Source organism: Triticum urartu, chromosome 3 (genome assembly GCF_003073215.2).
Source record: "Triticum urartu cultivar G1812 chromosome 3, Tu2.1, whole genome shotgun sequence".
Classification (NCBI taxonomy): domain Eukaryota; kingdom Viridiplantae; phylum Streptophyta; class Magnoliopsida; order Poales; family Poaceae; genus Triticum; species Triticum urartu.
Window position 1 is genome coordinate 354,093,809 of NC_053024.1, and position 10,736 is coordinate 354,104,544.

Here is a 10,736-nt window from a genome sequence, read left to right on the forward strand (position 1 = left end):
ATTCCTAACAATTTTGACTTGTTACGTTCATCTACACAATCATATTTGTTTTTGACTTATTTGTCCACTATATGATTTGTATCCATTTGAAAATCTTTACTAAAAAAATGCCTTGTCAGCTAGGTTTGTATATATATTATATTTAAAAAATGCCATTGGTCTAGCATTTCACCCTTTTTTTAATGTCATAAACGTCTCTGTAGCTAATGTTTTAATTTTTCTTTTGGTTATATGTAGTCTTTTTAACATCCTTCCGCCAATGTGGTTTCACATGTAATAGTGAATTTTGCAGTTTTGCCACGCATTGTATTTCTCACTTGTTTTTTTCTTTTTCAGAAGGTATTTCTCAATTATAGGTCAAAGTACGTGATATTTGTCCATCCATCAGAGCAAAATATGTACATCTAATATTCCTGCCATAGCAAAAAGTAGGAAAAGGCTATTGTTTTCCCCAAATCACGCCGACAACAAAATCCCCTTTCTTTACTGTACTGTTGTCTTTACGCGGTTGAGATTTTGGTAGGGTGGGCAGGGGAGATCCGAGCAGGACGCATCGTGCTGCTCGACATCTTCATCGCCGGCGCGGCCGGGGCGATGGTGCTGCAGGTTGGTGGTGTGGAGGAGGCAGTGACTGACCTGACGAAGGGTGCACAGGTTCGCAGATTTCCCAGCGATTTGGTGTGTGCCGATCTTCCAAGCCATTCTGACCGAGGAGGGGACCGGGTGTTTAAGCAGCTGTTCTTGCTCCGGCCACCAGTGAGATCGCATCTTGTCGTCGCTGATAAGGAAAGGCGGATGCCGGTCGCCTGGGAGGTCACAGGTGCTGGCAGAGAGCTTTGGCGTTGCATAGAATGGCCTCTCGTTCCTTGTCGCTTAGGTTGATGAAGAACGACAGGTATGAATCCCTCTGCACGCTCCCATTCTCCTCTTGCTTCACATCATTTGTAGTACTTCATAATGTGACTTGCTTAGTTTGTGTATGTACAGTCTTATTCATGTATGGATTATATGTGGGATCTACACTATATAACTATTTGATCTGCCATTGATTTCCCTTTCATTTTGTAGGGAATTGAACTTGCATCTTTTTTCATGTTCACATTGTACTGATCCTTAATTTATTGTCTCTTCAGCATTTCCTTAGCAATATATAGATCTTTATACAGCCAACATTATATCCAATATATTACCGTGTGACACTAATTTCATATATTATAGTTGATAATGTTTCTGCAGTTGTTAACATCTATATGCATTAAAGCAGCTGGAAATATTAATTTGCATTGGCATCTACTGTTGTAACACATGATTCAATATAGTTAGAAAAATCCAATTTCTAATCATTCAATAGATAAAATGTAACCCTCATTTCTTGTCTAGAAAATAATTGTAAATCCAATCTACAAAGTGCTTTTGTATTAAAGCTTCCTCACCTTATTTTTCACTGGACGTTAGTTATTTCTACCAGACATTGTATGTAAAAATCATGAGTTGGTTCTCATATGCATTTACTTGAGAAATAAAAGAAGTTAAAATATCTCCTTGTATACTATATTCTTTGCACTATTTTCGCCTGGGCACTTCATGTCGTGAGTTAACACCTTTAATCCTTCTCTGTTTGTGACTCAAATCATTTCTCCTCTTGCTTGGCAGTGTATGTACGTTATAAGTTGATTTATTTAATTCACTTGTAAAATTTGTTCAGAGGTAATGTGATGATTTTAAACTTCAATTTCTGAAGTGTCTAACTTTTACAATGAAGCACTATGTACTTGTAATTATAATTTAGGAAATTTCCTCGTACATAATTGTTGTTTTCATGTATAGATTATTCAGAGAATGTGGATTATAGACTTATTATTTCACTTCCATTGATCTCCCTTTCGATTCTTTAGGGGTTAGAATCGAGAACTTACATTATTGTCTTTGTCATTATTTTTCTTTGTAGAGGCGCATCTAACCCAACTTAAAAATATTGTTTCTAACACACTTCCATAGCATGCAGGACAAATAAATGAAGAAAATTAGGAACACAGTACTTAATCTTATAGAGGATTAGATGTGCCTTTACTTTCTTAACTTTGTTGTTCAATGACAACATCTTAAGCCTATCACCAGGCACAACTTACTGTATAGTTTTCTGTGACAATGCTGATATTATTATTTTGAGCTTGAATCTGGACATATTTGGTGTATAATCTTTGGGTTTGTCCAGATTTCCCATCCAATGAGTGGTGAGAGATCTCATGGAGGATGGAGTACCGGTTCATGGATTTCATGGACAAAATTGTTCTACTGGGTCAAGCTGTTGGTGCCAGGGCATCAATGCCAAGGTGGCATAGGACAGAAAATAATTGTTGACCAAGGCAAGCTAATGGAGAATAACTGGATCCTAAGGCACTGTACATATGGTGGACTACTGTTATGGTCTATTAGAGGTGTGGGGGTAACAGAGGCAGATTCATACGAGGAGATAGCAAAATAAATGAATAGTACCAAGATGTGAGCAACATGTTTGGCCAACCACTGTGTTGTTGCCCTCCTCATCGTCGATGTTGTTGGACTTCTACCACATGTAAGTGTTGATGATAAGCGTCATTCTAATGAACATTATGGCTTATAGTTCCTACATAGCAATGTAAAGTGGTTTCTATTTGTTGTTACCTTGTCTTAGCAAGAAGGTTTTAACTTGTTAATTGTAAAAAAACATGTGTCGATTGAGATACAATGGTTGAATTTTTACATGTGTTGCAGCTAGTACGTATAATATTGAACATATATTCATGGTTTTGTTAAACTGAAAAGGTTGTATGAGTCATGGAAGTTTTAGTACCCAGAACAATATCTTCGTTTCGCCTACTTTATCTTCGAGCTCACCACTTGTATTCTTCCTTATGGTGGCAGTAACAATGGATATTATTTTACCGCGCCCAAGATTCGAGTATTCATCTTCATGCCTTCCTAATTGTTTGTACTGCTGGACTTTTACCACTGTAAGTGTTATTGCTCTGTATCCTTCCTAATGCAAATCATCTTTGTGCTCCTTCCTAAGATTTCTATATTACTCGTACTATAATATTGGAATTTTTCTCATGGTACGCTTGAATAGAAAATGCAGCATGATAGTAGAACTGTTACCAAGAACATAGAACTCCCAAAAGTGTATGTCTAACTGTATTTCAAATAAATACAATATGACATGCTTTTCATAGTGTTAATGTCTCCTTATATTGGTTGATCTGAAGAAAGTATTCAGTCTATTCTAGACTAAGGACATAATGCTATTGCAGTATAATAAGTTTTTTTTCTTATCCTAGTAGATGTCAAGTACACTTACTATATATATCTTGGTAAGTAAAATATGTTGCCCTATTATTTATCTGATAAGCTACCGATGCACTAATTTTATAGATAACTTCCTCGCTCTCCTAGGCTTCTGTTTCCGTACTTCATCTTCATCTTCAAGCCTTGTATTGTTTCGGCTGACATCTTTTCCCTTGCTTTCTGGCAAACATGCTCCGTGCATTCTCCTCTGATTCATCTGATATTACAACATATCCCGGTCTTCTTTTCTTGTCATCGTGGAACTCACGTGACGATGATGTTATTTTGTCTTGATGCCCATCTTTGTTTATTTTAGTCCCATTACTATCGTGTGGTTCCTATTTCATTGGCACCAGACACATTGTAATTTGGTAGTTGAAACATTATTATTCTATGACTGCAAAATAAATATAAATTTAAAATCAAACACATTTATAAAAATCTAGAAGTGTCTACAGTGGAAAAATCAATCACCATTTTATCGGTGCATGTTCTGTGTCTTCCTTTCATGTTTTAAGACAGTGTCCACCTCATCATCCATCAATTTCAATGCAATATATGTAAGATGAATTAGTTAGGGAATTCTAGACACAATACTTATTTTTTGAAGAAAAAAAGTTAAATGCACCTTTACCTCAGCTTTATCATTCAAGTAGAGCATCTCAAGCCTATCATTGGGCACAAATGTTCTTTTTACTACATAATTTTCTGTGCCAAAGATGATATTACATCCATTCAACTTGGCATTTCATTTCCCATCGAATGATCTCAGCAAGTTAGAGATAGATGTATTAAGCAATCTTGGAGCGTCCTTTTCAAATAAAGTGCAGCTTGTAGTAGTTTTATGCTCACTAATTTGGAGTCGAATACAATACCTACCACACCATTCATGTTAGCGAATCATAAATATTATATAATACTCCAGTTATTTCTGAACTATAAACATACCTGATCATTGTTTTTCTTTTTCTGCCTGTTCCTATAGTGTATCCTTCATAGAAACTCAAAGTAATAATCTGGGTAAACCTCTGGAGATCCTTTTCCCTCCTGTATGTTTGCTTTGTATGAAAAATATATTTCACTTACATTGCTCATTGGCGGTATTTTTATGGATTCCACAACCTTGAAACTTTGAATCCATAAATAGATTGCTCTTTGATATGAAAGATAGCATGAATTGTTTGGCCCTATGAATAATGAGATATACTTAGTATTTTTCATTGAGAAGATAGAACAATTTAAAAAATAGCTATTATAGGTCAAATACAAATAAGTGATGCTATAACTTAATTATAGTAATGTACATGAAAATAGGTTGTTCTTAAAGAAGTTGTCAAAACTTTTTGAGATGGAAATATCCAAACACACATGGTTGTCCTAGTTTTTTTGGCGTGTGTTTGGATTGAGGCTTTGCTCTGTTGGGCGTCGCAGCATTGGGAGTGCAGATTGGATGCTTCATTACCTGCAATCCATCGTGGGTGCATATTGTACGCTTCAGCACCTTCAATTTGCCGACGTGACAGACGCATATTGAATGCTTAATGCTATCATGCTGGCTAGCAATGGCTGCGTGTGTGTGTTTATGCTGCTTGGGGGCTGGTCGTCGCATATGATACGTGTATGTGTTCTTGTCCAATTGAAGTTGTGTGTTTGCTAGAAATCAATCACGACATGCAAATCAATTAGGCAATGCATGAATATGTATCCGTTTGTTTCTCTTGTATATGAGGCATGTAGACATGACCAAAGTCGGTCGACTGGGTATGTTCATGTGTTTTATGTTCACATATTCGTACGTGTCATGGTTGGCTTTTTTAATCAACCGTAGTTTTTGTACCAACCGTAGTTGTATGTAACCGTTCAACATGACACCATAAAAGCTCAATACTACCGGTACATATATTTTATGATGTTACGTAAAAACACTAAAATCTTAGTCGTTGTTATTGTAATCTAATGGCGTAAAAAATATTAGCATATGTGGAAGAACGTGATGGCTTATTTGACTCTTACTTTAAGTATATACTAGATGCATGTGAGCTACATATGGAGAGACTGGAAGGAATAGTATTTCTCCGTGCGCTCTGGTTCATCATAGGTGGGCAACCGACATTGTATAGAAAGACTTGTAATATCTTCATTCTGCTTGATCTTTTGCTTTTCTTTAAGATGATCCTCTTCTTTTTTTTAATAAGTATGTTCCTTGTTGGGAAGAGTAGCAGAGACATTTGCGGTCGACTGGTCAGGTGGAGTTGTTCTCCCTTAGTATATTTTGAATCTGTTAGGTCAGGTTGACTTGTTCTTTTTTACTATATGTTGAAGCTGTCATCTACGAAGTATCATCACTTCTGGAGCTCTCATATTTTGAGTAGTAGGCCACATTATATTAATGCACACACCAAATTACATCATGCATGATATCTCTCGGAAGAATTGTAGAGATAACACAAAGGGGTTTACAGGGAGGCTGTATTGGATTAGAATCACTTCTGCATTACAAAGATAATCTCACTTGTTTTTATGTTTTCATGCAAGTCAGGTATTGAACATTATCAAAATGAAAATGAGAATGGGCGCACGAGAGGAATATTGTGGAACAATCCACTGGCTAACAAACTTGGCATGGTGGAGGATGGCCTATCTTATTCACCCATCAAGGAGCTTGCTTTACTTTGACAAGGTTGTATTGGTTGCACATATTTTGCATCTGACCTCTTGCATTACTTCTACTTTGTTACACCATTTGCTTAGTTTAAGCATCATATATGAGTATATGTCATACCTATCCATTTTTGTACCTATTCCATATGTCGTCATATTGTGTTTTTCCAGTCAAATTGTTCTTTCTAATAGATGTCCAAAAAGAAGAGGGTGAGTGCAGATCCTCAAGGAGTACAAACTAGGTATTTGAAAAAAGTAAGTGATACATGTTAAATCAGATAGATCAGCAGCCACAGAAAACACAGTCCCAACTGTATCACACTTCACCCCTACTCCACTGGCCAAACCCCTATTAGAACCGCTAAGAGCCCAGCGGCAGGGATTGTCTATGATATAAATTCAAAATTTGAACTCCTAAATTTTTGCATGTGCCTTACCTTCTCTCTTGTATGAAAACTAATTTCAGATGAATCTCCTTGCTCAAAGGATCATAGGATCTCACAACAATACTGGACACTTCATTGCTCTTGTCAGTACCTCTTGACCTTTGTCAGCATACTTACACTCATTGTTGTTTGATTATGTAGCATCACAATAAATGTTTGCTTCTTTATCCTCCCTTTGCTTCAAATTATAAGATCTATATTTACTCTTAGATAAATGTAGAATTAACACAATGGTTATGAAGTTTTGGATTTCTCATGTAAGTACCTGTTTGTCATGTACTCCCTCTGTATCGAATTAATTGTTGATCAATTGGATGTATTTGGAACTTAATAGTACTAGATACATCCATTTGAGCGACAAGTAATAACATACGGTGGTGGTATTACTGTACTTGCATCGCGAGATAGTTGATTGTCTAGCATTACTCTGCGTCTTATCTGCCCTGCCCTCCACTTTATCCAAATTATCATATCTACATTTACTCTTATCAAAATGTTGAATAAAACCAATGCCATTGCACACGTTGGTGTTTGTATTCCTCTTGCCAGTACCTTTTGCCTTGTAATGATGTACTTAATTAATTGCTATTTGATTATATATCATCAGTCTGCACCTGAGCTTCATTATCCTCTATTTCTTTCAATATTATTTGATCTATATATTTACTCTTTGCAAAATGTAGAATAATGGCAACGCTTATAACGAAGTTTTTTTGAGGAATGTATTGAATTATCCTTCCATCAACATGGAGAAGGGCTTTGTCCAGCCCGTGTTAACATATAATGTAAGTTTATCCTTCTCAAGCCTTCAAACTTTGTTCTAGTATAGATTTGGATATGCATCATTTCCTCCACTACTGTTTACTTTGCTGTTTACATATGATTGGATGTTTGCAACAACTACCAGTTTTAAATTGTAGTTGTAAAAACATGTTCCTTATGCAGAACAGATCCATTTATTTTCTTATATAATTGTGAAACATGTTACGTGTTTCCTTGTTTCTCTTTCAGAGTCGTATCTTTTATGCCAGGCAGAACTTTGGGGAAGATAGTGAGCCAAACCATCTTGATGAGAGCGAGATGACCCCAAGGTCTTGTCTTGATGAAGACAGTGAGTTGAAGCTACTCACCAGCAGCTGTGAGACAACCTCTATACAGTCACTGCCTCAATCAGTTCAACTTCTTCCGTCTCAACTTAAAGCAGAGAGGCTTGCTTTAGCTCAACTCTGACTTGAAGTCAAACATGCAATGAAGATCTTGGGGGACTACCTTGCGTACTATGGTGCTATAGAGCTGGGGATGGAGCATCTAAGGTTGACACAACTAAGGTCTCATCATCTTGTTCGGCTGCTTGCGGAGCCCGTCCTAACCAGGCCTAGTGCCTTCTGAAGTGCTCTCAGTTTTGTATATTCTTTTGTCGGCGCGTTTATATGCACTGGTGGCAACCTTTGATGCCCAGTGTATGTAATCCGTGGTCAACGTTGCACTTTATTATCACCGGTAGCAAACTTTGATTCCTAGTGGATGTAATATGCCGTAATTTCATAATTGTATAGTCTAGGTTTATTCTTGGTCGTTCTGTTGTAATTTAGGCGGAAGGTTCAGTGGATCTCAGTGTTGTCGGTCTTCAGACTGGCCCATTACTCATATGGGCCAAAACGTGGGCCTATAATCATCTTGGGTCATTAGTAGGTCTAAAACTATAGTAGTTTCCCGCCTTTAACAAGCCGAGTAAAGTTCTAGCTAGCTGGGCCAGAGAATACGATGGGCTTTCAACAAGCTAAAACCTAGATTGGGCTAGCGTTGAGCCAAAAAATTCACAGGCTAATACAGGCCAAAACTGCCTAAGGCCCATGTTTGGCCCAAATAGGACGAGCACTTAATAGGCCAAAATATATCTCGGGCCTGTTTCGCCCAATAAAATTATGGGCTTTAAGCAGGCCGGTATCCACGCGGGCCATAGGCCCAAAAGTGTCACGGGCCATTATAAGATGGGCTTTATGCAGGCCGGATTCGAAACAGGCAGTAATTAGGCCCAACTGTTACACTGGCCATTAACGGGCCGTGTCAGGACCCCGATTCTAAGTCACACCGATCTAGCCTGTAACACCTCATATCACTTTGCGGCGTCACGCACGGTATCCCTACGGGTGTCGCCTTACCATGGCCCGGTACCATTTGCGCCTTTTGGCTCACGTATATGATAGTATCGCTAGCATCCATATGACAGAGAACCCGGGCCGACATGACTAGTCGTGAACCCAAAGTGGCACTAACTTACGGGGACAGGCATACATGAAACAACATCTAGCATGTCGGTCAGCAGCGTGTGAATCCGGGTTGTAGCAACTGGGCTAATAGGACTCCGGGAATCCGGGCTGTAGCAGGCTAGCAGGACTCCGGAAGTCACCGCATGACATTTCCCCGAAAGGACAGACATAGGAACGATGTGAATCACACGCCGGCCAGTCTAAGTGTTCCGGAGCAGTAGTGCTAGGCTAGCAGGACTCCGGTGAACCGGGCTGTAGCAGACTACCATGGCTCAGTGGAAGCACTAGACTACATTTCCCCATAAGAGAGGCTACCCAGGATAAACAACTAGGTTGTCGGATCCCACACATAGCAATACACGTCACACGTACACATAACATGCAAGTATGTGTTGTACAACATGGCATCACAACATAACTCAAACTCATATAGATAAAGGCCCAGAAGAGCCACATAGCACTAATACAAACAGAGGTCTCATGACCCATCATTCAGAGCATACAAGCAACGGAAGCATTACATGTCTGAGTACAGACAACTACAAAAGAAAAGGCTGAGAAGCCTGACTATCTACAAGTCCCTCCCAAGGGTACAAGATCGTAGCTGAGGTAACAAGCTACTCGTCGAAGTCCAAGCGGTACTACTAGTGAGACAGATGTCTCACCTGCAAAACATAAATAAAGCAAACGTGAGTACAAAGGTACTCAGCAAGGCTTACATCAGATCCTATCATACATGCATTTGTATCAAGAAGGTAATGTGGGGTTTAGTTGCAGCAAGCCAGCTTTGACTCAGTGGCTATCTTGTTCTACGACTACGAGTAACTTCTTTGAGGTAAGAGAGCGCACACGAGTCCACTAAACACCACATCAATACACTACTATGGATTCATTCCCGTCTCCCTACGAGAAGGCCATCCATAACACTCACACTTGTCTTGAGCATTTTAGAGTATCCACTTTAAGTTGTCTATGTACCACGTAAGCATCCAAGAAGTCCATAACCGAGGACACGGCTATTCGAATAGATCATGATAACCCTGCAGGGGTGTACTTCTTCACACATGCTCTCACCACTTATCACCATGTACACGTCATGTATCTCGGCAACCTTCAAGCGGAAGCCTGGCAAGGGTGTCGGCCACGACCTGACTAACCACACAAGACACTAGTCCAGGTTTATCGCCTATTTGGGTTCCATCCGCAAGGAGATCCGGCTGGGGTTTCACTCACGGCCCCAAACGATGTGTATAGGGTTCCCGAGCCCACCATCCGGGTGCCACTCGGTACACCGGGCCACGGTGCCTAGTCTGTCACAAATCCACCCTGCCGGGTGCCACTCGGTAGAAAAATAGCACTACCTACAAACACCAGAAACTAGTTGCAACTCCTGGACAGAGATCAAGTTTATTAATAAGTCGAGAGGGGCACTTAAGTATTCCAATGTGTGGTAGTAGCTAGTCATTGGACGACATACAGGGAACTCAGTGCTTAAGGGCGGTTCTAGTGAGACAACCCACCATGTACTCCTACATGGCCTCTCACCGCTACCTTTACCAAATCGTGTTCACACGCTTAACTCTCAGCACCAAAACATATCGTAACACTGCAATTCGTTCTCGATGAATCAGACCTGACACAACTCTAAGCAATAGCAGGCATGGCATGGTAGGAACACAACATGGCTCAATCAACTCCAACACATGCTAGTGGGTTTTAACTATTTACTATGGCAATGACAGGTCATGCAGAGGAATGGGTTCAACTACTGCGGCATAAAGTAGTAGTTGAATCGTTGTTGTCCTAATGCAATAAATAACAGCAGGAGCGAGAGAGTAGGATTGTATCAGAATGAAAAGGGGGGTTTGCTTGCCTGGTAGATCAACAGGGGGCACTACTCCATAGACAGGTACTCTGGATCGGTCTCCGGAGCAGGACCTATCGAGAAGGAACGGTGTCGACAATCAATACACAATCATCTGAAAAAATATGATGCATGAACATGGCATGAATATGTGATGTGCTTTGAGCTAAT

General features: G+C 39.5%; 2 long non-coding RNA genes across 5 annotated transcripts; both read left to right on the top strand.

Moving 5' to 3' along the window:
• Nucleotides 1-396: 396 nt before the first annotated feature.
• LOC125543972 lies at nt 397-6,445 on the top strand. Of its 4 annotated transcripts, XR_007299177.1 has the most exons (5): nt 414-654; nt 736-895; nt 2,216-2,575; nt 2,905-2,993; nt 5,864-6,445. It is a non-coding gene; the product is annotated as an uncharacterized LOC125543972 (long non-coding RNA). The 4 variants fall into 4 exon arrangements; XR_007299176.1 differs by having other exon boundaries at nt 397-895; nt 2,905-4,942; XR_007299178.1 differs by lacking the exon at nt 5,864-6,445 and adding an exon at nt 4,756-5,857 and having other exon boundaries at nt 414-895.
• A 714-nt stretch (nt 6,446-7,159) lies between these two features.
• On the top strand, nt 7,160-8,040 carry LOC125548370. The gene is made up of 2 exons (XR_007301040.1): nt 7,160-7,216; nt 7,443-8,040. It is a non-coding gene; the product is annotated as an uncharacterized LOC125548370 (long non-coding RNA).
• Nucleotides 8,041-10,736: the final 2,696 nt, after the last annotated feature.